At 39.8% G+C, this 27,109-nt stretch overlaps 1 protein-coding gene across 1 annotated transcript in view; it reads right to left on the bottom strand.

The window, feature by feature from the left end:
- LOC307022806 (plexin-B2-like) overlaps positions 1-27,109 on the bottom strand; it is a 171,139-nt gene that overhangs the window by 97,102 nt on the left and 46,928 nt on the right. Inside the window, 1 exon segment of the mRNA XM_079655698.1 lies at positions 1,288-1,331. The gene's annotated coding sequence lies outside the window, so the exon portion shown is untranslated.

The following is a 27,109-nucleotide window of genomic DNA, read 5'->3' as shown; positions in this document are numbered from 1 at the left end:
GAGGACTCTTTAAAGTAGAGACACTACATACTGATATACACCTAAACATCAGCAGGAGAGGACTCTTTAAAGTAGAGACACTACATACTGATATACACCTGAACATCAGCAGGAGAGAACTCTTTAAAGTGGAGACACTACATACTGATATACACCTGAACATCAGCAGGAGAGGACTCTTTAAAGTAGAGACACTACATACTTATATACACCTGAACATCAGCAGGAGAGGACTCTTTAAAGTAGAGACACTACATACTTATATACACCTGAACATCAGCAGGAGAGGACTCTTTAAAGTAGAGACACTACAGACTGATATACACCTGAACATCAGCAGGAGAGGACTCTTTAAAGTAGAGACACTACATACTGATAAACACCTGAACATCAGCAGGAGAGAACTCTTTAAAGTAGAGACACTACATACTGTTATACACCTGAACATCAGCAGGAGAGAACTCTTTAAAGTAGAGACACTACATACTCATATACACCTGAACATCAGCAGGAGAGGACTCTTTAAAGTAGAGACACTACATACTGCTATACACCTGAACATCAGCAGGAGAGGACTCTTTAAAGTAGAGACACTACAGACTGATATACACCTGAACATCAGCAGGAGAGGACTCTTTAAAGTAGAGACACTACATACTGATATACACCTGAACATCAGCAGGAGAGGACTCTTTAAAGTGGAGACACTACATACTGATATACACCTGAACATCAGCAGGAGAGGACTCTTTAAAGTAGAGACACTACATACTGATATACACCTGAACATCAGCAGGAGAGGACTCTTTAAAGTAGAGACACTACATACTGATATACACCTGAACATCAGCAGGAGAGGACTCTTTAAAGTGGAGACACTACATACTGATATACACCTGAACATCAGCAGGAGAGGACTCTTTAAAGTGGAGACACTACATACTGATATACACCTGAAAATGGCTTAAAAGTAATGCCAAAAAAGTTTCAATAAATTTAGGAAATTATTGATGATTCTCGGACTATAAGATCACTTATTTAGAGGCAAGAGCTTGTTCAACAGAGAGCAAGTTTGTTTTTCAACCATTCAGCACATACAGTACAGAATCTGGGGCACAAAGAAAGCCTTTATCTAGTTCTCTGGGGAAAATAAATAAGTAAACGGATAAAAAAAAAAAAAATTCTGGCCAAGAGTCTGAAAGCAGACCATTTCTTGAGGGACACAATGGGGTTATTAGAGAAGCAAGATAATATAAAAAGATGTGAAAAGTCTTATTCTTGTCTCACCTGTTCAGTATTCAGGCCTGTTGATGAACCTCCTCTCTGTCCTCCTGCACAAAACACAAAGATAGTATTGGTTGATTAGCAGTGTGTTCTGTAAGACAACATAACAATGTAACCTTGGAAAAGAACAAACCAAGGTATTTAAAGTTCGTCCTCTGGTAACTTTTGTATTACATATCGCTTGAATGTAATCTGTTACTCCCCAAGCCTGTTTAAAACATAAATGCACATTCAGGGCTCAGAAGGAGAAGAGTTTGAACATTTGAAAAAACCCCTGCTGGGTACAATTCCACGTTTTTTGCTTCCTCCCGTTGGTTTTTTGTGTGAGTGTTTCATACGCCTAAGTGGTCAATTAAGAGTGAAAAACAAAAAAGGGGGAAGAGGGAAGATAGGGAGTGAACTTTAGAGGAGAAAAACAGACACACACACTGTATCCGTCACACACACACACTGTATCCGACACACACACACACACACTGTATCCGTCACACACACACACACACACACACACACACACACACACACACACACACACACACACACACACACACACACACACTTCGTCTCTGTCCATCACACACACTGTATCCATCACACACACTGTATTCGTCACACACTCTCTGTCCATCCCACACACACACACACACTCACGAACACACACTGTATCCGAAACACACAAACACTGTATCCAAAACACACACAGTATCCGAAACACACACACACACACACACAGTATCCGAAACACACACACACACACAGTATCAGAAACACACACACACACACACACACACACAGTATCAGAAACACACACACACACAGTATCTGAAACACACACACACACACACACACACACACACACACACACACACACACACACACACACACACACACACACACACACACACACACACACACACACACACACACACACACACACACACACACACACACACACACACACACACACACACACACACACACACACACACACACACACACACTTTTTTTGATGACTCAGCCTAATCAGACTTTAGTGGTCCATGTAATCTGGACCCAACCAATCAACCACCTACAGTACTCTGCCAATTACCCATGAGTCAGAGCGCTGAAGTTCTGCAGGATGATCCACTTCAGATTAACTCTGAGTTCAATACTTCACGCTTTCCATTGATTGGACTGATTTCATCGGGCGGACATCTTAATCCAAGCTCTTCCCACATACCGTCTCCATTGAGCTTCATGCAAAAGGATTGTTTAAACCATTATAATCATTCAAGGTTCAAGGCTTTTCTTGTCATGTGCACATAGCTCCAGTGTAGTTATGCGAATGAAAATCTGAGGTCACAGGCTGCTCCAACAGAGCAACACAATAACACAGATACAATAGTGGAAGTAAATACAATAAATTAGAATAGAAGTAGAGTAAGGTCGCATTCACACCAGTCTTGTATAGTCCGGTTGAATTTAACCCTGGTGCGGTTCATTTGGGTCGGTGTGAACGCAGTCCGAGACCTCTGAAGTGAACTAAACAACCGGACTCTGGTCCGCCTAAAAGAGGTGGTCTCGGACCGGTTGCTAGTGAACTCTGGAGCGGTTCATCTCTGGTGTGAACGCAGTCCGCACCAAAACATAGGAAGCGTAGTATTTGCGAGTCACAAGAACGCGGATGTCTCCAAACATCTTTAGCGAAAGAGTCTTTCAAGTCTTTCTTTCTTTAAAGAGTGAAGCAGAATGAAGTGTTGAACAGTGTCGTGTAAAGTAAAAATTCTCCGTCAGCTACATAAAAGTAAGAACACCTGTAGTCGGTGAAACGCCCTCCTTAATGCAAAACGTCTCATTATATGTGTTATAATGTTTTTTAACGGACGTTGTCTGATTATATAATCGTATGCGCGGGCCGCTAGTGTCTGTTGATCTCCAGATTAACAGCAGCATGAGAATAACCTGCATAAAGTGCCGATGCTCCATGGCGGAGGCTCCGGTAGAAATTGACAGGATTTGCGTTTTTACCCCCTTAATGTCTGACCAATGGTTGAACAGCATTTCCGTGAACATGACTTGTGTTTAAAGTTTATAGTCCGTTTGAGTTTTCCCGTGTGAACGCAAACCGAACCTTCTGAAAATGAAACAATCAAACAAACTGTGGTCTGGTGCGAAGCTGAGGAGAGGACTATTAGGTGTGAATGCGACCTAAGAGTCGATATACAAGTGATACATCATTTGTAACATGTAGCTTTAACTGAAAGGCAACAGCTAACAGTGGAGAACCTAGAGGGCACTTTCTGTGGCTATGGGGTTAGATTTGTCTCAATAATATTTGTGTGAACATAAAAACAATTTATAAATGTAAAACACCCTCACAAAAACAATGTGCAAATACAAAACATATTTTCACAAATGAAAAAAAGATCTGTGAATACTATCATTAGCTTACAAATAAACAAAAGGAATGTGTGAGTCTCTCTAACATTGTATTTGCAGATCCATTTTTTGGTGGGTTTGCAAATCTTTTGAATGCATTTGTGGAAAAGTTTAAAATGTAGAAATCACACATTCTTTTTATGTTCACACAAATATTATTGAGACAAAGCTAACCTCACACTTGGCGCTCATTCTAGGTTGGTGTATTTTGGGTTTAGAGAGACTGGACCTGTGCATAATTTCTATGTATTCTTTATTTATTTGTCCTTTCATTCACTCTGCTTTCACCAGTTATCTTTCCAGAACATTGTGTCTCTACTTCAAAGTTCATTTACTTACTGAAAGCAAAGGACAGTTGGAAGGATTTGAACACTCTTTAATTAAACTTGATATTATGCATCCGTCCAATCGATCGTGCGTCTAACCAGCGGTAGATATGCAACCTTCTGTTCGCAGCACAGAGTGTCCTTGGCTCTTAATAATCTCTTCAGTATTCAAGAGCAGCGTCTGTTTAGGTTTCTATACGGATCAATGACATCAGTCATCTACAAAGACCCGTACGGGAAGGATTTCAGTGTTTCATTTAGACGTGAATCAGAACAATTCAGCCACGAGGATGAGGATGTCGGTGCTTAATTAAAAACATTCAAAGGACTGAGACTAATGGAGATCCTTACTGACCATGAACTCTCTTCCACTTATACAAACACCTCTTGAGGAAATTGGTAAATACTGCAACACAAGACCTCAGAAAAGTTTGAGATGAAATCAAAAGTCGCCCACTTAAACTACTGCAAGCAGAACAAAAACATCCAAGCACTGACAGGTACATGCGTTGATGCCAAAGGTGTTTTTTGATGATGCTTAAGAGCTCATACAGGTAGTTGGAAAATAGAAAATGGCACCAACATAAAAAGAAACATCATTGGTTGATGGTTTCAAGGATGTATAAAATGAACTAGATACTAGGGCTGTCCCGAATACCATTTTTCGGGCTCCGGATATTCGGTAGTAATCAGCAGCGACTATTCGGATATTCGGCCCGTGCGGGGTGCGTAGTAATCAGCAGCGAACCGCTTCAGCACGTGTATTTCGGTTTTATTCACGGCATTCATTTTGTTATTCTACAGCAGGGGGGCCCACACTTTTTTGGCTGGTGAGCTACTTTTGAAATGACCAGCTCACCGAGCATCAAAAATGTTGTGGACAAGATTGAGAACAATAACATATAGATTTTTGTGTGCTAAACACAATATAAGCATAACAAGAATTGACACCCGTGCTTATATATTTATATCCACTATATTAGTGGGCGACTGTGGCTGCGAGGGAGTGCGGTCGTCTTCACCCAGAAGGCTGTTGGTTCGATCCCAGCCCGTGCAGTCAACATGTCGATGTATCCTTGGGCAATATATTTAACCCCGAGTTGCTCCCGATGGCCAACGGTGTGTGAATGTTAGTTCCTAGACTGATACACTGCTCTGTGTGAATGGGTGACTGACATGTAATATTAGGGCTGCTCAATTAATCGTATTTTAAATCGCAATTACGATTATGGCTTGCAACGATTACGAAAAGAAGGTTTTTTTTTTTTTTTCAGTTGAGTTATACTTAAAGTTCATGGGAATCAACTGTTAAAAACATACTGTTCACATTTTTTTCTCCAATAAATTGATGTTTTCAAAGTAAATGGATAATCGTTTTTAATAATCGTGATATCAATTATTGACCCAAATAATCGAGATTATGTTTTTTGCCATAATCGAGCAGCCCTATGTAGTATGTAAAAGGATTTGAGGGGTCTTAAAGACTAGATAAAGCTCTTTGTAAGTACAGTCCATTTACCATTAGTGGAGAGAAACCTTTCCGAGCAACTGCTTCCAAAGCTTTTCTGTAGAAACGTCACTCACTGTTCATTAGGTCAAACTGTATGACGATCGCGTTAAACTCCACTTATAAGCCTTATAAAAACACGAATGATGACTTATTCACACACAGAAACCTGTTGCTCCACTGGTCGACTTCCTTATAAGCACATTAAAGGTGTGGTTATTGTAATATGGCGTCACTGTTGGGTAGGGTCAGCGAGATGATCCCTCTCCAGCTCGGTGTTGAGTTACTCTGGAAAACGCTCGTATTCAGAAAAGCCCTGGTGGCTGGAAATCCAATAAAGGCCGGAGTTAACGCCTGCATTCTTGGAATTCCCCTCCGCTGTAATATTGATACGTGTATCAAATAACCGTTGTTGAGAAGAGTGTTAAGAACTGGGAGTGTAAAGCATAAGGAGCACTGGAGAAGAAACTTAATACCAACCCGTAAAGGAAGAAAAAAAAGCAGAAGGAGGATGAAGGGAAGAAGATTTAAGTCGTGCAAACTGAAACCAGCGTATACTGTAAACACAAAAACACCTCCGCTGTGTGACAGATGGCGTTACAAAGCTGGGATGTGATTTGCAGGTTGCTACGGCGAACTATATCATGATAGTTTATTACACACATGCACACAGACACACACACACACACACAGGCGCACACACACACACACACTGGAGTTTTGTAAATCAGTTCTGCTGGCTGCTTCTTATCTGAGAAATGGCAGCTATGGGGCGGTACAGCGAGCTGAAAGCTTCTTCTTCCTGTAATGACTCGCGTGGAGTCGCTGCCTCATTGAACAGCGAGGAGGAGGCGGCGCGGGGGGGGGGGGGCGGGGGGGGGGGAGGAGGCGGGAGGCGGCGCGGGGGTGGGGGGGTTGCCAGGTTGAGGTAAGAGCCGCATCACAACGTGCAACTAATGATGAAACACTAGGAAACAACCCTGTGTGCTTAGCTAATGTTTGATCATACCGTTACATAACCAGCGGTGTCACGTCTTAACTGGTAAAAACAGGTTTTTTCTGAATATAGTTGCAACAACGCCTGGAAATGTGGGAGTAAGACTCTCTTGTTAACAGTGTCCTGTGTCTTTTTATGATCTTCAGCTAGTGTATTGCTTTATTCCCCTGAATAACCTGTCCCTATCATTTGTGTCCACTTTAATTGTCTTCTCCATGATGGAATGTTTGTGTTTTCATCATGTTCTGTTGCTTTGACCTCTTAGAATATTTAACAAATTGTACGGTGTCCTTGGGTGTCATGAAAGGCGCCTTAAATAAAATGTATTATTATTATTATTATTAACTGACAGTTACATCCTGAATAATATGATACCAAAATGTTCTGTTTCTTCTTCTTAGTTGTTATCTGAAACTAAATATTAGCTGCAGCGGATCTAAAAGTGACCAGAATAACAAGATATTTTCCACAAAGCCTGGAAATGTTGCCGTAAAATCCTCTTTTAACTTTGGATTATGTGATTTTATCAGATATTTTGGGGTGGAGAACATAATACCAGTACCTAGGATAATGTGACAGATGGACCTGGACATGTGGTTTTTCCAGTCTTTTGGTATCCAACTCTTTGACGGAAACAAAGCTCGGAAATCAAACTCAAAGCAGCGCTAACCAATATTTTCTTAGTGTCTTTCAGCTTCTTGTTTTGTTTTTTAGGTCTTCAACATTACTGCCAAGCAACAAGGAAACACACAGAAAAGATTAGCCACTAGAAGATGAATAGAGTATTTAGCAGCTAAGAAGCAAGATATTCTTTTCAGGAGAGGGAGGAGACCAAAAACGGAGCAAAGTTATCCAACCTACACAGGACGTTAGCCAATGGAAAGTCATTGGGAACTACTTTGTTTGTTAATCAAGTCATTTCCAAACAAAAAGGGCAAGAATCTTCTCCAATTTGACGCCTTGGGAGTTCTCTTGTTATCTTCTGCTACTTTATATTATAGTAAACTTGATTTGTTGAGTTGGAACAAAACTATTTTAAACATTGTCGTAGAATCTGAGGTTATCTGTCGACCAATTCCAGCTCTAACAACAATACAAGTGTCACGGTGATAAACAATGTCTCGATGTTTACTGGAGTCTTGAGTTATTTTAAGGCAACATTAACATCTGATTCCACTCGAGGATTCACGATACATTTCTTTCCAATGCTGGGCCACACATTTCTCTGTTTTTCCCGTTGACTTTTGGCAAGACTAAATACAAATATTTCAGCAGAGAGAAGTCTTTTCTAAGCTCACAGTGGATGATGGACAGTGTGTTTATTCAGATGTCAGTTTGAACTCTTTTGGCTCGGACCGGGTTGAATATGTTTCTCGTTCGGGCTGTCACTGCTCTTTGCTTCAGGACTTTTTAAAAGTGGGAAATCATGGCAGCTGTTGTGGAAACTGTCAAAATTATCCAACAAAAAGAACAAATGTGATGCCAAAAACAAAGACTGATATCTAGTTATATATCTAAAATATAAACTGGAATTCGTGGAACACATGTTTTCCTAATAATACAAATATTTTACTTTTTCATCCTAAAACGTTTTAGAAAGAAAATACTTCAGTGCATCGACAAGAAATGAATAGATTGCCATTTTGATAATTCCGGAACACTGTGACATCACAACGGAACACTCACGGTTCTAAGGGGGCGGGACATCGCTAAGAGGTTGACCAATCACAACAGAGCTGGTGAGTACAGGCAGTATGAGAAAAATAAAGAGGTTTTTGAACATTAAAGCAGGGAGTCATATCACAGTAGAGACTGATATACACCTGAACATCAGCAGGAGAGGACTCTTTAAAGTAGAGACACTACATACTGATATACACCTGAACATCAGCAGGAGAGGACTCTTTAAAGTAGAGACACTACATACTGATGTACACCTGAACATCAGCAGGAGAGGACTCTTTAAAGTAGAGACACTACATACTGATATGCACCTGAACATGAGCAGGAGAGGACTCTTTAAAGTAGAGACACTACACACTGATATACACCCGAACATCAGCAGGAGAGGACTCTTTAAAGTAGAGACACTACATACTGATATACACCTGAACATCAGCAGGAGAGGACTCTTTAAAGTAGAGACACTACATACTGATATACACCTGAACATCAGCAGGAGAGGACTCTTTAAAGTAGAGACACTACATACTGATATACACCTGAACATCAGCAGGAGAGGACTCTTTAAAGCAGACACTCTACATACTGATGTACACCTGAACATCAGCAGGAGAGGACTCTTTAAAGTAGAGACACTACATACTGATATACACCTGAACATCAGCAGGAGAGGACTCTTTAAAGTAGGGACACTACATACTGATATACACCTGAACATCAGCAGGAGAGAACTCTTTAAAGTAGAGACACTACATACTGATATACACCTGAACATCAGCAGGAGAGGACTCTTTAAAGTAGAGACACTACATACTGATATACACCTGAACATCAGCAGGAGAGGACTCTTTAAAGTAGGGACACTACATACTGATATACACCTGAACATCAGCAGGAGAGGACTCTTTAAAGTAGGGACACTACATACTGATATACACCTGAACATCAGCAGGAGAGAATTCTTTAAAGTAGAGACACTACATACTGATATACACCTGAACATCAGCAGGAGAGGACTCTTTAAAGTAGAGACACTACATACTGATATACACCTGAACATCAACAGGAGAGGACTCTTTAAAGTAGAGACACTACATACTGATATACACCTGAACATCAGCAGGAGAGGACTCTTTAAAGTAGAGACACTACATACTGATATACACCTGAACATCAGCAGGAGAGGACTCTTTAAAGTAGAGACACTACATACTGATATACACCTGAACATCAGCAGGAGAGGACTCTTTAAAGTAGAGACACTACATACTGATATACACCTGAACATCAGCAGGAGAGGACTCTTTAAAGTAGAGACACTACATACTGATATACACCTGAACATCAGCAGGAGAGGACTCTTTAAAGTAGAGACACTACATACTGATATACACCTGAACATCAGCAGGAGAGGACTCTTTAAAGTAGAGACACTACATACTGATATACACCTGAACACCAGCAGGAGAGGACTCTTTTTAGTTTTTCATATTATTGTTAAACTTTTATATTTGGGTTTCGGACTCTTGGGTGAAGACATCAAGTTGTTGAAAGACATGGTCATTTTCATTATTTCCTGACATTGACAGATTACAAAAAATGTCAGCTTTATCTCAGATATCCATGGGGATTTCTCAACTCCTGCAGCATAATCCATTTCTTTGGAGTGACTTTGTAAATTCACTTTATTCTAAACATACACAGTACTTCTTTGCACTTCCTTAGATCTGCAAAGCTTCACGAGCAGCCACATATGAGGTGATTTCCTTCCAACTTGTGCTCAAAGTAAAGCGTTCCTGTAAACACAAACTAACAGCTTTGGACAGCGTTTAAATGAAAAAGCAACAATCTATTATTTGGAGTGTTTATTTAAAATCCTTTCTGCCAGCCAACACTTCCTAAGGGATCAACCTTATCTTAAACCCATTACGCAGAAATGTGCAGCCCACAAAGAAACACACACTCTGAGGATGTATTCATCACAGTTTTTGAATTGAGGATTAATTAGCGGTGGTGCTAATTTGTTTTTCTTTAAGCTAAATATGTTGTGTTTTAGAATTAAAGCTTTTTTCCCCGAATCAATCTCAAACTCCCCTCAGATATCTAGTTCATGCTCTCTTGTGTTTCTCACACTCACAGCCTCAATGTTCCTGCACAGACTGTGTGGTTAATCCACTGTGGCATGGTTAAGGCTACACACACACACACACACACACACACACACACACACACACACACACACACACACACACACACACACACACACACACACACACACACACACACACACACACACACACACACACACACACACACACACACACACACACACACACACACACACACACACACACACACACACACACACACACACACACACACACACACACACACACACACACACACACGCCTGTAGTGGAAGCCTTGCAGATATGGGATTTCCTCTCACATCCTATTGAGACCAAAGACATTTGGTGAGAAGAGCATGGAAAAGATAAGCTGCACACACACACACACACACACACACACACACTGCACACACACACACACACTACACACTCGCCCAAACATCTGTGTAAATATCATACCAGCATCACCACAAACATCAATAGCCCAAACACAATGTTAATGTGATACAACATGCAGCTTATAAGCCTCCCAAAGAGACCACACACACACCTTCCTCTGTAGGAGTGTGTAGCAGACAGAAATGTGTTGCACGTAATTACAATGTGGAGTCTGAACAGCATCCGATTAAAATCCAGAGGTTTTATGGCAGGCCTTTGAAGAGCTCTGAGAGAAGCAGCTCATCCTGCTTCAGCGCACACACACACACACACACACACACACACACACACACACACACACACACACACACACACACACACACACACACACACACACACACACACACACACACACACACACACACACACACACACACACACACACACACACACACACACACACACACACACACACACACACACACACACACACACACACACACACACACACACACACACACACACACACACACACACACACACACACACACACACACACACACACACACACACACACACACACACACACACACACACACACACACACACACACACACACACACACACACACACACACACACACACACAGCTTCTCTCACCCCAGTTTGCCAGCAGCAGAAAGCAGAAAGTTGAGTCCATTAGCAGCAGACTTCAAGACACACTCATATGCAGTCAGCTGTCATGTAATGTTGCTTTACAGACAATTAAATTCTGCAGAGTCTGATAGCCAAAAGACGTGCTTTCTCACTTTTTAGTTGCTCAAAATCTGCCCTAATAGCTGCAGCGGCTCTAAAAGTCTCCTGAATAATAAGCGATTTGACTGGAAATCAGTAAAAGTCTCTTTTAGCTGTGGTTCAGTTTGAGTTTCACAGACATCTGGAGAAGGAGAACACACACACAAGATGATATCAGTATCCAGTTTGTTGTGACATACTGGGGTGAGCCACATTAACTCATTGGTATCTCTGTTGCAATGCTTTGAGGGAAACTAAGCTCGGAAATACAACTTAAAGCAACATATTTACAAGAAGAAATGATATGTGCAATACGGAAGGGGGTTGCTCACAACGACCACAGATACTTATCTTCAACTCTGGAACTTTCCTCAACTTCACGGAGAGTGTTGGTGTCTTTCCGCTCCTTATTTAGGTTTTTATGTCTGCAACATTACTCCCAAAAACCAAGGAAACACAAAGTTAAGCAACGAAGTGAAGACACTGAGCCACGGCTTCTGAGTTTCTTACTTTTTTGCTATAGTTTTGGACAGGTTAGGAAACCATAAATTAAGATATTATCAATATTTGCATCTGTAGTTTGATTAAAAATTTTTTTTTTTTTAAATGCTACTTTAATGGCTTATCTTCACTGTTGAGTCCTGGGTTGCTTTATGGCACAATAGTATGAAGACATGACACTACTCTAGGGACGGTACAATCCATAAATCTCCAAAATAACCCTTTTTATCCATTGACAAACGTCCTGTGTAACTTGTTAGCAAACATTTAGCATTTCAGATATCCCTTTTTGCTCCGTTTTTGGTCTCCACCATCTCCTAAAAAGAACATCTGGCTTCTTAGTCTCATAAAAATACCAACTTTATTCACTTTCTAGTGTCTAATTATCCATCAATCCTCACATAACCTTTGCGTTTCACGGGGGAAATACAAATAAACGACTGTTTCTGTTTCTGTCTGCATTTTGACATCTGAGTCTAATACTGTTCGACACACGAGGCGTGCAGAAAGATTACTGGAGCCGTGTTAGAGATTATAACTCACTCTCACAACCTCGCTCTTTATTGGCCTCTCAGACTTAAGGTCTCGTGTTCACATGAAGTAAGAGCAGAGCGGACAAATGTGATTAACCGAATCCAGAACTTTCCACGAGGTGCTATTGATTTTTCTATGAAGCTGGAGAAAAATAATTCTCTGAGAGACGGACGGAAAAAGGCAAGTAGAAATAAAGCTGCTCCAGACAAAGAGTTAAAGTCAACACTACTTTAAACATAATGTGATGGATAGGGCTTCAATTGATGGATTTAATAACCTGGTACTAGTCTATCACTTTAACCTAAATCTATGGGCAAAAATATGCTTTATTTGTGGTTTTAATATCAATAACTGCAAGAAAAGCTTCAACATACACACCTACAATATGTTTCTTTTACTTTTCTTATCTGTACGTCTTGCTGCTGCAACACCTTCATTCCCCTCTAGGGATCAATAAGGACTTCTCCTATCTTAATTAAAACTTAAATCCCAGTCCCTTGAATGAACTGTAGCTATTAACACCGTCGCAATAAAGCAAAACAAATTAAATGAACAACACAGTTTATCAGAAATGTCACAAATACAGATAATTGGGTGTGGAATGAGTCGGGAGAAACAACAATGCAAGGTTTAAATGTTGCTGAACATCATGTTGCTAGAATCAGGAACAAACTCATTGCCAAACACAGAACACAGTAACTCTACATTGTTATGTAAGTGTTATGGTGTGTAAAAGAACGATTTGAAGTCTTATTAAAACTCTACTTTTGACTGTAAATCAGATAAGTTATTGACAAATGTCTTTTGATATTCATACAGGAAGTGGGGGGGGGAAATACTGAAGCTGCTTGCAGAGAATTAAACAAACCATATTTGGTCAGGAATAACAAAAGTGCAAGGGTAGAAGTCATTTCCAAAACACACTCAACTGTTGCTGTACAGTATCAGGTATGCAAATTAACTATTTATGTCATTTTCTTTTTATTATTTCTATATGTTGGACTAGTTCTGTTCCACTAAGAGGACATAAACAGCCCAGTCTGGGAGCAAATGCATGTTTTAAAGCCTAACAATGGATCAACAGTGATAAGAAATGCCCGGCACGTCGCACCACAGCTCTGTTTAGTCGGGATCCACCAGAGAGTCTCGCTTAAAGACCTCGCTCTGAAAAACCACAACATTGATCAACAGTCCTCTGCGACCGCGAGGAGCCGTTTACCATTCAGAGGGGATCCACCCAGGGGTGAACTTGAAGAAGACGAGGAGACAAAGTCTGCAGAGAGACGAAGAGTTTCATCTTTCAACCCCTGAAAGTCAAAAAGTGAAAATCCAGACTCTTGAAGAAATGCACATCGTGCTGCTCCAGTCTTTCAAATCGGGCGTTAAATGCTCTTCTGAGACGTTGGATTTCTTATAACATTGAATCTTTCTGACTTTAATACGCGTTCTGTTGCGATCTTAATGTGTTTCTTGACAAATCAGGGCGAAACAGAGAGCGTTTCCCGCGCTGTAAACCGTGGCTTCATGCCGACCAGACACCAGGTTGTATTATATATTGTATTGCTTTACGCTGTCTTGCAATGATAGAAACTGTGAAACTACGAATGCATCCTTGAAGGATTTGCTCATAACAAGTTACATTTGCCTCATCCTAAGATATAGAGAGACACAGCACACAGATCTGCCACTAAACGGTGAAAAATTGTCAACAAAAAGCAACTAAATATGAAATTATGGTGTTTTCTATGTTGCTTAAAATAACTACTTTGAAAAGTCTTCCTGACAACATCAGCTACAGTCGTGAAAACTAAAGTGTATTGACATTGCAAATAAGAAAAGCAGATAACATTTCAAATTAAAAGTTTGGGAATATTTGTTTTAATATAATATAAAGAGCAAGGAAGCAGAAATCATTTTCAACGCTCAAACCAGTTGAAATTTGACGAAGAAGGAGTCAAATGTACATTTTGGTCATCTAAATGCCAAGTAGTGATTTTGAGATATACATTAAGACAGGATTAAAAACCAGCCACTCAGTAAAGCCTAATGATCAGTGAAAGGCCATTAGACTTTAATAGGAACCTAAAGGTATTCAAAGTGGTAGAAAGTCACACTGTGGTGCAACTAAATGCAGCTTTACCATGTTTAACATAATTTTAGATGATTTTATAAACCTGGGTATCTATAGGCGCGTTCACACCGGAGTACTTTTCCCGTTTAGTTCCGTTAGTGCCTGGAATTTTGCGCTCACACCAAAAAGAGAACTTAGTTCAGAGAACTTTTACCCCCATTCTTAGTGCCTGCTAGAGAGGTGGGACTATCCTGGGGAGAAGAAAGTAACAAATTCTGATTGGCTGGGCGAATTGCAAACCACGCCCCGTAAAACTCTGAAAGCTTTTTGAAGCCGCCATTGTATTTGCTGGCATTAGCATTATTAGCATTAGCATTAGCCCAGCACACCAACGCAGAGAGACTAACTTATGGCAACACAAAAGAAAACATGGGAGCGGTGGAGATGAGGAGGTGTCGGCGTTCTGGCGATTTACTCGGAAGGCTTCAGTAGAAGCTGCTGGGAGTCCCAGCAGCTTCTACTGAAGCCAGTCCCCAACTCCGGGGACTTCGGGTGGCAGTATACGCCGTGAAGTGGTTTGCGGCCTGCCAGTAAACCCAAAGCAGAAGAAGAAGAAGTAACGTCAGCGGCTTCATTTGCCTAATCCTCCCTCAGGAACTTATTCCGGTGTGAACGCGACCTGCTCTTTAGTTCCATGGGGGAACTAAGTGCTGGGAACTAAGTACGCAAAGTACTTGGTGTGAAAGCGGTTAATAGGGCCACATAATCCAATAATGAAATAGCTCTATTTCTCATGATATTAACGTTATAAGCCGTATATGACTCGTTATGAGTATGCAGGGTTCTTGTTTACTTTGTGAAACAACAATGAGTATATTATTCTTTAAAAGTCTTGGTGAATTCTTTAAAGAAAGAGACCAAAACACTTTGAAATCAATAGGAGGCCCAGTGTGATTAGTTTCCGCTGAGCAGATCACTCCGGATCAATACAGGACTGCTGGAAGAGCTGCTTTGGCTTTGATGATAAAGAAAGAGAATCAACATGCCGCTGAGCGCTCCTCCTCGACGTTAGCCACCGGCAAAGAGTTGCATGCCAATGTCGAAAACAAAGACTTGTTGTCTTTCATGCAAAACAGAACAAAAAGAGGCCAACATTAAAATTAACTCAAGTCGAATCCCGAGGGAGTGGAACACATTTCCACAAACAAAGACAATTCTCTTTGAGACATGAAAGCAGAACGATTGATGCAGGAATAAGAATAGGTCATCATCTTATGGTGCAAATTCTCAAAGCATCTTTCTGCCGTTCAAACATACCATCGAGTCCATCGAGACATTACAGATTCTATAGTGCTCGGACAGAAAGTCAAATAAAAAAGTAGGAGGCAGAAGGCTGGAATGAGTCAGCAGAGGTTAGAGATACAAGAAAGAAATATATATACGTTTCTTTTAAACCTTATAGAACAAAACCTCCTGAGAAGAGAGACCACGACTGCTAACCCTGTAGCTGCATGATAGCACGATTTAATATATAATAAAAACTGAAAACCCAAACACTTGAACGCTTGATAATGAATATGAAAACATTCTTGTACAAAATAAACTATTGGAATATCTCCTTATTGGTGTCAAAAACATTATCTTTCAGTAACTTAGTTGTGAGTTGATTGGACAGTATTTTGCACTAATTTACATTTTTCCTAATATTTCCATTTTGAAGTGACTGTTATTTTGTATCTACTGACTGTTGTGCTTGTAATGTGTGCATATGTGTGTATGTTGGTTATGTATGTGAACCAGAGGTTGCTCTGGAGTTTTTCGCTGCCCGTCATTTTGATGGGCAGGATCGTAACATTTCCGTCACAATCCATTATTACCCGTCGGTCTGTACACAACTCTGACGGACGGACGGGGGTGTAATGCATGGCCACTGCACCTCGCGGGCATGCATAACACCGGAGCCTCGCTACGGGGGAGCTTTGGCGCTGTTCTGAGTTTGTTCTAATCTCTCAAAAATGACGGACTGCTTTCAGATTTTTCCGTCATTGTTAAAATCGGTCATAGACGGAAAACATTCGGTTAACGCGACCTCTGATGTGAACATATATATATTTATATATTTGTATTCCTCAGGATTGTGGGAAACAGTATTTCGATCTCTCTCAAACTGAAATATTGACGATGAAGTTGGCTTTGACTGATGATGTACAAACAAGTAATGGTAGCTTACATGGTTTCATAACTAAAATATGCAAAGCTAGTTAACTTATTGGAGTAAATATTAAAAATGGTGGATAACAATTGGACCAATAATACAAGCCTATTACAATGTCTTGGGTGTCAAAATGCTAACCCTAGTGCAGTCTCTAAAGCACCGTGTTATCTGTAATAATGAATTGTATAACAAAGTATAAACATGTCATTGGATTGGATTTGGTATTGTACTCACGAAAACAAGAAGTCTGACATCATGGTAATTGTTGGGGACTGCACAGCATATCTTTCTTCACTTTCAACAAAGTTAGATTAACCTGGTTGTTTGTTTACAACCTGACAATCTAAACCTGATTCTCAAACATTTCGGCTTCTAATTTGGACGTTACCATGTTTCCAAATCTTAGCAATAACTTGTATTTGAGTGCAAAGTGGGTGGAAACAGAAGCCAAACAAACACAAACAACATTGAGGTTGTAATAAACCAGTATTGTCTTTCTATTTCAAACTACTTTCCACATCACCCTGCAGCCACCACCAACCCTCTTGTTATGAAAGAAAGATGTGTAGACGGAGGAAAAGCTTCCCAGAGATGGTAAAAGTCCACACATCCTTTACTCAAGTAGAAGTACAGATACTTGTGTTTAAAGATACTCTGGTAGAAGTACTGACTTATGAGAAGTAGAAGCAAAGAAGTATGGGCTTTGAAATGTACTTCAGTAAGTAGGTCCACTTTTATTCTCCATCTACATCAACAGTTTAGGTCAAAATGTGGATGGAGCAACTTTACATTTTTAATGCGGACGATACCGTGATGTTTTGTGCAGGTCCCTCCATTCAGGAGGCTGCTGTTGAATTACAGGCTGTTTTTAATATTATTCAGACTCAGCTTTCTGAGTTTAAGCTTATTTTAAATATTGATAAAACTAAGGTGATGCTATTTTCAAAAGCCAAAAAGACACCGGAGACAGCTTTGGATATTGTTACTGCGCAAGGACAAGTACTCGAGTTGGTTGCCTGTTATAAATACCTTGGTATCTGGCTCGATGATTGTCTCTCTTTTAAACTTCAGGTCATTAATCTGCTTAGAAAGCTGAGAGTGAAGCTAGGTTTCTTTTTCAGAAACAAGTCCTGTTTCTCTTTTGAAGCCAGGAAAAGGCTCTGTGACCTTTTGACCTGTGCTGGACTCTGGGGATCTGATCTATATGAATGCACCTGCCCATACCTGATCAAGTCAGATGCCGCCTATCAGTGCGCTGAGATTAGTGACTAACTGTAAAGCACTTACTGCACCCTGTATGCCAGGGCAAGTCTGCCTTCACTAACTGTACGGAGGCTCAGTCATTGGTACATGTTCATCTACAAAGCCATGTTGGGTAAACTACCAACTTATATATAATCACTGGTATCACAGAGAATTGCAAGTAGCTATTACCTAAGATCCCAGGATGTGTTTTTATGACATGTGCCAAGTGCTAGGACTGTTTTAGGCACTAAGGCTTTTATGTGCGCTGCTCATCTAGCTTGGAACACTCTGCAATCTTTTTTGAAACTGAGCATTTTGGTTCCCCTGCATCATTTTAAAGCTCGGCTGGATGAAATGCTACTTGATACTCTTGGTACCTGTCATTGTGAATAGGTTTGTAATTGTACCGCTGTAATTATGTTGTATGACGTCCTTTTTGTTTTCTGTTGTTTTTCTGTTTTTCATGTGTAACCAACAGGTCTCCCTTGAAAAAGAGATCGTTCACCTGGTTAACTAAAGGCTACAAAAAGTACCCATAACTAGCAGCTGTTTTAAAGAGTACCTGACCTCCCTTTATATTAATAGAACAATAATGTCATTGTTAGCTAATGAATGTTTCCATGCTGAACAACGGCAACATGACAACGTTTTCATTGGTCCCTCTTCTTTAGAGAAGACCAGGAAATGACGGATACACGGATCGTGTTCAAATCAATAGGCACGCAATGACTCTAAATAATAATGATCACGCCTCCAAACACACATTCAGACTAAAGGAACCAGCCTGTTTGGGAAATGTGAGAAGTAGAAAGTACAGGTATTTGAGTTCAACATGTAAGAAGTAGAAAGTACAGGTATTTGTGTTCAACATGTAAGAAGTAGAAAGTACAGGTATTTGAGTTCAAAATGTAAGAAGTAGAAAGTACAGGTATTTGTGTTCAACATGTAAGAAGTAGAAAGTACAGGTATTTGAGTTCAACATGTAAGAAGTAGAAAGTACAGGTATTTGAGTTCAACATGTAAGAAGTAGAAAGTACAGGTATTTGGGTTCAACATGTAAGAAGTAGAAAGTACAGGTATTTGTATTCAACATGTAAGAAGTAGAAAGTACAGGTATTTGTGTTCAACATGTAAGAAGTAGAAAGTACAGGTATTTGAGTTCAACATGTAAGAAGTAGAAAGTACAGGTATTTGGGTTCAACATGTAAGAAGTAGAAAGTACAGGTATTTGTGTTCAACATGTGAGAAGTAGAAAGTACAGGTATTTGGGTTCAACATGTGAGAAGTAGAAAGTTCAGGTATTTGTGTTCAACATGTGAGAAGTAGAAAGTACAGGTATTTGTGTTCAACATGTAAGAAGTAGAAAGTACAGGTATTTGTGTTCAACATGTAAGAAGTAGAAAGTACAGGTATTTGTGTTCAACATGTAAGAAGTAGAAAGTACAGGTATTTGTGTTCAACATGTAAGAAGTAGAAAGTACAGGTATTTGAGTTCAACATGTAAGAAGTAGAACGTACAGGTATTTGAGTTCAACATGTAAGAAGTAGAAAGTACAGGTATTAGTGTTCAACATGTAAGAAGTAGAAAGTACAAGTATTTGTGTTCAACATGTAAGAAGTAGAAAGTACAGGTATTTGAGTTCAAAATTTGAGAAGTAGAAAGTACAGGTATTTGGGTTCAACATGTAAGAAGTAGAAAGTACAGGTATTTGGGTTCAACATGTAAGAAGTAGAAAGTACAGGTATTTGTATTCAACATGTAAGAAGTAGAAAGTACAGGTATTTGTGTTCAACATGTAAGAAGTAGAAAGTACAGGTATTTGTGTTCAACATGTAAGAAGTAGAAAGTACAGGTATTTGTGTTCAACATGTAAGAAGTAGAAAGTACAGGTATTTGTGTTCAACATGTAAGAAGTAGAAAGTACAGGTATTTGGGTTCAACATGTAAGAAGTAGAAAGTACAGGTATTTGTGTTCAACATGTAAGAAGTAGAAAGTACAGGTATTTGTGTTCAACATGTAAGAAGTAGAAAGTACAGGTATTTGGGTTCAACATGTAAGAAGTAGAAAGTACAGGTATTTGTATTCAACATGTAAGAAGTAGAAAGTACAGGTATTTGTGTTCAACATGTAAGAAGTAGAAAGTACAGGTATTTGTGTTCAACATGTAAGAAGTAGAAAGTACAGGTATTTGAGTTCAACATGTAAGAAGTAGAAAGTACAGGTATTTGTGTTCAACATGTAAGAAGTAGAAAGTACAGGTATTTGGGTTCAACATGTAAGAAGTAGAAAGTAAAAAGTCGTCAGAAAAATAAGTAGTGGAGTAAAGTACTGATACCAGAAACATGTACTTAAGTACAGTAACACAGTATTAAGTTCTCCACTACTTCCCACTTCTGAAGCTTCCTATAAATGTCGTCAGTCTTTTTCTGGAATGGAGAAGTACGTCTGTTCTTAATTAACTCCTGCTACGTCACAGCAGAGCCACGCAGTATTCCTCGGAGACCAAAGGGCTTCTCCCTTTTCCCATGAACAGGGGCGGGTCTCTGGAAACCCAAGATGAGGAAACAAGGTTGGGAAACTCGCAGTAAAAATGTGGTTCACGCCTCAACAACAACCTAAAGAAAGAAAGACTAAATAAACTTGACATAGATGAGATTCTCTGTAAACACGTGGATGTTAAACACAGTGTTGATTCAACGGCTTAACCTTTCGACACAGATTATAAACCAAACTGATGCATGTGTCAGCAGAATCATGTTGTGACTATAGAGTATAATCACACTTTGTTGTTTTAACTGACTTTAAAGTTCAATGCGATGAATAAAAGTCTCCATATTTCTATTTCTACCAGACCAATGAAACGCCCATTGGGTCATATTGAAGATGTAAATCTTTAAAAACACAAATAAAGTGTTTTAAAAAAGAAGTCAGATATCGTTTTTTAACAAACAAACAAACAATGTTGATTTCAAATGCTCAAAATAAATCAGAATAGTTAAAGAGGCCCCATTATGTTTTTTGAGGTTTTCCCTTTCCGAAGTGTGTTATATAGATTTTAATGCATGTAAATGGTCTGCAAAGCTTAACATCCCAAAGAACATCAGCAGGAGAGGACTCTTTAAAGTAGAGACACTACATACTGATATACACCTGAACATCAGCAGGAGAGGACTCTTTAAAGTAGAGACACTACATACTGATATACACCTGAACATCAGCAGGAGAGGACTCTTTAAAGTAGAGACACTACATACTGATATACACCTGAACATCAGCAGGAGAGGACTCTTTAAAGTAGAGACACTACAAACTGATATACACCTGAACATCAGCAGGAGAGGACTCTTTAAAGTAGAGACACTACATACTGATATACACCTGAACATCAGCAGGAGAGGACTCTTTAAAGTAGAGACACTACATACTGATATACACCTGAACATCAGCAGGAGAGGACTCTTTAAAGTAGAGACACTACATACTGATATACACCTGAACATCAGCAGGAGAGGACTCTTTAAAATAGACACTACATACTGATATACACCTGAACATCAGCAGGAGAGGACTCTTTAAAGTAGAGACACTACATACTGGTATACACCTGAACATCAGCAGGAGAGGACTCTTTAAAGTGGAGACACTACATACTGATATACACCTGAACATCTGCAGGAGAGGACTCTTTAAAGTGGAGACACTACATACTGATATACACCTGAAGATCAGCAGGAGAGGACTCTTTAAAGTAGAGACACTACATACTGATATACACCTGAACATCAGCAGGAGAGAACTCTTTAAAGTAGAGACACTACATACTGATATACACCTGAACATCAGCAGGAGAGGACTCTTTAAAGTAGAGACACTACATACTGATATACAACTGAACATCAGCAAGAGAGGACTCTTTAAAGTAGAGACACTACATACTGATATACACCTTGAACATCAGCAGGAGAGGACTCTTTAAAGTAGAGACACTAGATACTGATATACACCTGAACATCAGCAGGAGAGGACTCTTTAAAGTAGAGACACTACATACTGATATACACCTGAACATCAGCAGGAGAGGACTCTTTAAAGTAGAGACACTACATACTGGTATACACCTGAACCTCAGCGGAGAGGACTCTTTAAAGTAGAGACACTACATACTGATATACACCTGAACATCAGCAGGAGAGGACTCTTTAAAGTAGAGACACTACATACTGATATACACCTGAACATCAGCAGGAGAGGACTCTTTAAAGTAGAGACACTACATACTGGTATACACCTGAACATCAGCAGGAGAGGACTCTTTAAAGTAGAGACACTACATACTGATATACACCTGAACATCAGCAGGAGAGGACTCTTTAAAGTAGAGACACTACATACTGATATACACCTGATCATCAGCAGGAGAGGACTCTTTAAAGTAAAGACACTACATACTGATATACACCTGGACATCAGCAGGAGAGGACTCTTTAAAATAGACACTACATACTGATATACACCTGAACATCAGCAGGAGAGGACTCTTTAAAGTAGAGACACTACATACTGATATACACCTGAACATCAGCAGGAGAGGACTCTTTAAAGTAGAGACACTACATACTGATATACACCTGAACATCAGCAGGAGAGGACTCTTTAAAGTAGAGACACTACATACTGATATGAACCTGAGACTAAGCATGATAGGGCCCCTTTAATGGTCTTCTTCCTCTGAATAGCTCAGAGAACTATGAACACTGTGTAACCTCTGCTTTATGACTCCACACAGGCTGCGTGTTTACAAGGAAACTCTTGTACGAGCATTATCAGGGAGACAAAGCTGCCGCAGTGAAAGCGAAAAGGGATCACTGAGGGTCGTGACCTTTAACCCTGACAATGAACCGGACTCACTACCGAGGTCCGGGTCAAAGGGTAACTAGCAGGATTGTTTGGAAAGGAGGAAAAGTGTTTGAGCCTAAGATTATAAACAAAGTCAGAAATAAAACTTAAATGAATTCATGTTAAAAGCAGTTGACTCAGAAATTACTCTAAATATTACACTTCATGTTGATTAATTAAACATGTGGATATTGAACTACTGTCAGACACTATTTATGGAAAGCTTTTTATTCCATAATTAAGTTTATTTGGATCCATTGAAATAAGATAAGATAAGAAGTACTTTCTTGATCTAAATGTGGGAAATGTTTGTGTTGCCGCAGCATAAAAAGTCCTAAATTCTCCGTCTGGACTCAAAGCTTTCTCTCCAACCCAAGAAAATAGAAAGGATTGTTTACTTCCTGAAAGTTTTTAAACAAGACAGGCAGGTTAGGCTGTGTGAGGCGAAACTCAGCAGGAGACCATCGCTCCAAACCCACCACCGCTGTGATCAAACCGCTGCATTTTCCTCTCTGAAACAACTGGAGGCTGAACACACACTCAGCGAAGTAAAATAATCTTCAGTGGGCACCAATGCGTGCTCGAAAAAGAATCCAGCTATTGTTGAGAAGAGATGACCAAATATCTTCATGTTTTGGACAGAATATCTTAATAATAAAGCTTTATTTATATAGCACTTTTCATACAACACATGCAGCTCAAAGCACTTTACAAAATCACAAATAAACAACAAATAATCCGAGGGGAATTTCTTGCTAACAACTTTAAAAAGTACATGCAGCAAAATATAACAGGTTAATAGACACAAGGAGGTAAAATGTATGATAATCAAAATAATATATATATATGTATATGAAAAATAAAGCCTTTGAATCCTTTGAATTGATATGCAATGAGATAGTTGGTTAATAATCATCAATGACGTGGATACGTGGGTAAAAGGCAATTAATACAAGGAAGTATAACAGTCTTAAAAGTTAAGCAAATTACTACGATTGCACAATATCCAAAATCTGACACAATATCTAGCCTCACATCTCAATACCAATATAATATCGATATGTTGCCGAACCCTAATTTTGACTCATCGCAAGGAAGTAGAGTTGTGTGTGGGCGCGAGAGGAAAAAGTCCAGGGATCCTCACATTTGGTAGGATTCATCCTCTGGGGACCAGGAACATCTGTGCATAATTTCATAACAACCCATTCAAGAGTTGTTGGGATATTCCAATGTAGGCGAAAATGGTCACCCAACACACCAACGATGCTATCCTTAGTAACCAATTGACCAATAATGCCATCCATAAAGCCTAGAGGCAGAAAAAACCCAATGATACTTTCAGTGTATTTCCATTAAAGTCATGCTACACAGTTCCTTAAGGATGCCCATTATATTCAGAACTATGTTTAAATGTAGAGTATAACTATTCTAAAGAGACTAATTACATCCAATTAAAAGTTGCCTTTGGTTTCTTCTCGCTGTGAAAGACTCATTTGTTTCCATTAAACAATAAAATCCTTGGTAATACTATTAAGTAAACATTATAGAGAGCACCAAGCAGAACTAAAACCCCAGTTACAGCTCCGGTCTGCACAACACGCACAACACCCACACACACACACACAAAAGATTTTCAATGACTTTTCCATGACCAAAAAATTAGTCTTTCTCAGAGGTACCACTGAAAATTGTTTATTTTAACATGGAACAGGAAAAAAAGGTCTGCATATGAAACATGTTGTGCCTATCTAAAACAAATCATATAGCTTACTAGCTCCTACGGGCTAAAGCCACTAAAATCTCTCACCAGCTAAATATCGTAAAATGTTACGTTTCATTACTATACGATATAGTATTTAGTATCATTATAGTATTACTAATTTGGCGATTAGATAAAATATAAATTATATTTGATGCAACTTTAGTTACATTTCCATGACTTTTCCAAAACTTTGGGAAAAATATTGTATTCCATAACTTTTCCAGGGCCTGGAATTAGCATTTTGAATTTCCATTACTTCTCCAGGTTTTTAATGACCGTAAGAGAACACACACACACACACACACACACACACACACACACACACACACACACACACACACACACACACACACACACACACACACACACACACACACACACACACACACACACACACACACACACACACACACACACACACACACACACACACACACACACACACACACACACACACACACACACACACACACACACACACACACACACACACACACACACACACACACACACACACACACACACACACACACACACACACACACACACCGAGGCAATCAGAAACGTAGCCTATTTCCATAATGAGGTTCAGGGGGTGAAACAAAGTCCTTTCCGTCTGCTCTTCATCTCTCAGCGTTTCTCTGTTGGTGGTCTTATTAAATCTTCTTCGTCTCGGCGACCTCCTCTTCCCTCTTCTTCCCCTCCGGCCGTTCAGAAACTCATTAAACTGCTAGAATATCTCGCCTCTTTAATCCATCTCTCGGGTTTCTCCGTGTGCCGCCCGAGCTTCACTTCCAAGACCATAACTCAATGCTGTGCCGAACACTTTTTAATATCTAATAATCAGATCTTGATCTATCAGGAGTGTTGGGTGAGTTGTTAATGACTGATTATGAGTAGAGCTAATCACACCGGCAATGGAGAGGTGAGGATGAATATTAAGACCTCTGTGTTGAGCACTAATTGTTTCTAAATCAATCTTCTTGACGGCCATCTTGGTATTTCTTTCGCCTCGCCCTGAAGTTCACATCATGTCTGTTAAATCCCAGTTTGACATGACTTCACTTTATGAGCAGGGCTGGTTCTTCATAACAAACGAGGACTAAATATGAAATGTTACCCTTGGGAAGTGGACCAGGAAAGATCAATACTCCAATACCTCCTCTGTAAATCTCTTGAATTTGTTTCAGCCTTTGATAGAGGAACTTTTCTGTTTGTTTAGACATTGAAAAGTACATTTTAGATCTCTCCTGTGTTCCTGATTGTCTACTCTCCAACTGACATTGAACCCAGCAACGATTCCTCATTAGCAAATAGAGTCTTTAATGCAATTGGGGATCTGATAAAGAGATAGTCGACTCTTATATATACTAGTGCCAGCCATTTTGTTTATAAACAGGTGTAAACAATAGAAACATAATCATTCCTAGAACTCAAGATAGCTTCGTACAATGTGACTAATAGTCCAAAAGATAAAGAAAATTGTCCGCACATGAGCTTCCTGTCGGTCAACTTATAATTGCATCTCTACTCTAATAATGTAAAGGATCCCTAAAGGCCCGGACACACCAAGCTGGCCATGTGTCGCACTGGAACACACCGCAAAGAATTCAGCCGACGGCCAAGAAGCACGTACGAACTGCGCATGCGTGAGTGGCAATAACTCTCCTTACCAGCAGGCGGCGGTAGTGTGTATTCGTCATTCAAAAGAGGCAACAACCGGAAGATAGACTGCGTGATTTAAACAAACAACAAATAGCGTGTTCCATTCTCACTCTACAGCGAGAAGCTCATGGGGCTTTCCCGAACCTGAGTCAAGAGCTGGAGTTAAAGGAAATCTCATATTTGCCTTCTTAATAGTATGTTTGGGTCCCTGCACTGATTCGCTAGCTGAACAGCCAATCAGAGTGATTTATTTGACCGACAGCCTTTGGCCGAAAAGGCGTCGGCACGGCTGAAAAGACACAGCGGTGCGGGACACACCAATCAGAGTAGGGCATGTCGACGCCCATCGACGGCCAAAATCGGCTTGGTGTGTCCGGGCCTTAAGACCCAAAATGGCGTCTTCTAATGTGTTGTTTGGACGACTGATTGTCAAAACCCAAGCGTATTCAGTTTACCATCATATCAAAAACAGCACCAAATCAACCAGTGATTAAAACCATTATTTTACGGCTACATGTCGATTAATTAACCAATCATTAGCGGGATACTAAAGCACTTTAATAGTTGCTGAAATATGATTTAAATGGCTTTATATAACACAAGTAAAAAAGCTAATAAAATGGTTTCCTGATTGTCTGCAACCTTTTCAAAATGCAAGATATGTTTGAGGCCTGTGTGCTTCGTATAGATACAATATAT

This window comes from Notothenia rossii (genome assembly GCF_949606895.1).
Source record: "Notothenia rossii genome assembly, chromosome: 10".
NCBI lineage: Eukaryota > Metazoa > Chordata > Actinopteri > Perciformes > Nototheniidae > Notothenia > Notothenia rossii.
Note: the sequence above shows the minus strand (reverse complement) of the source record. Positions and strands in the feature narration are given on the sequence as shown.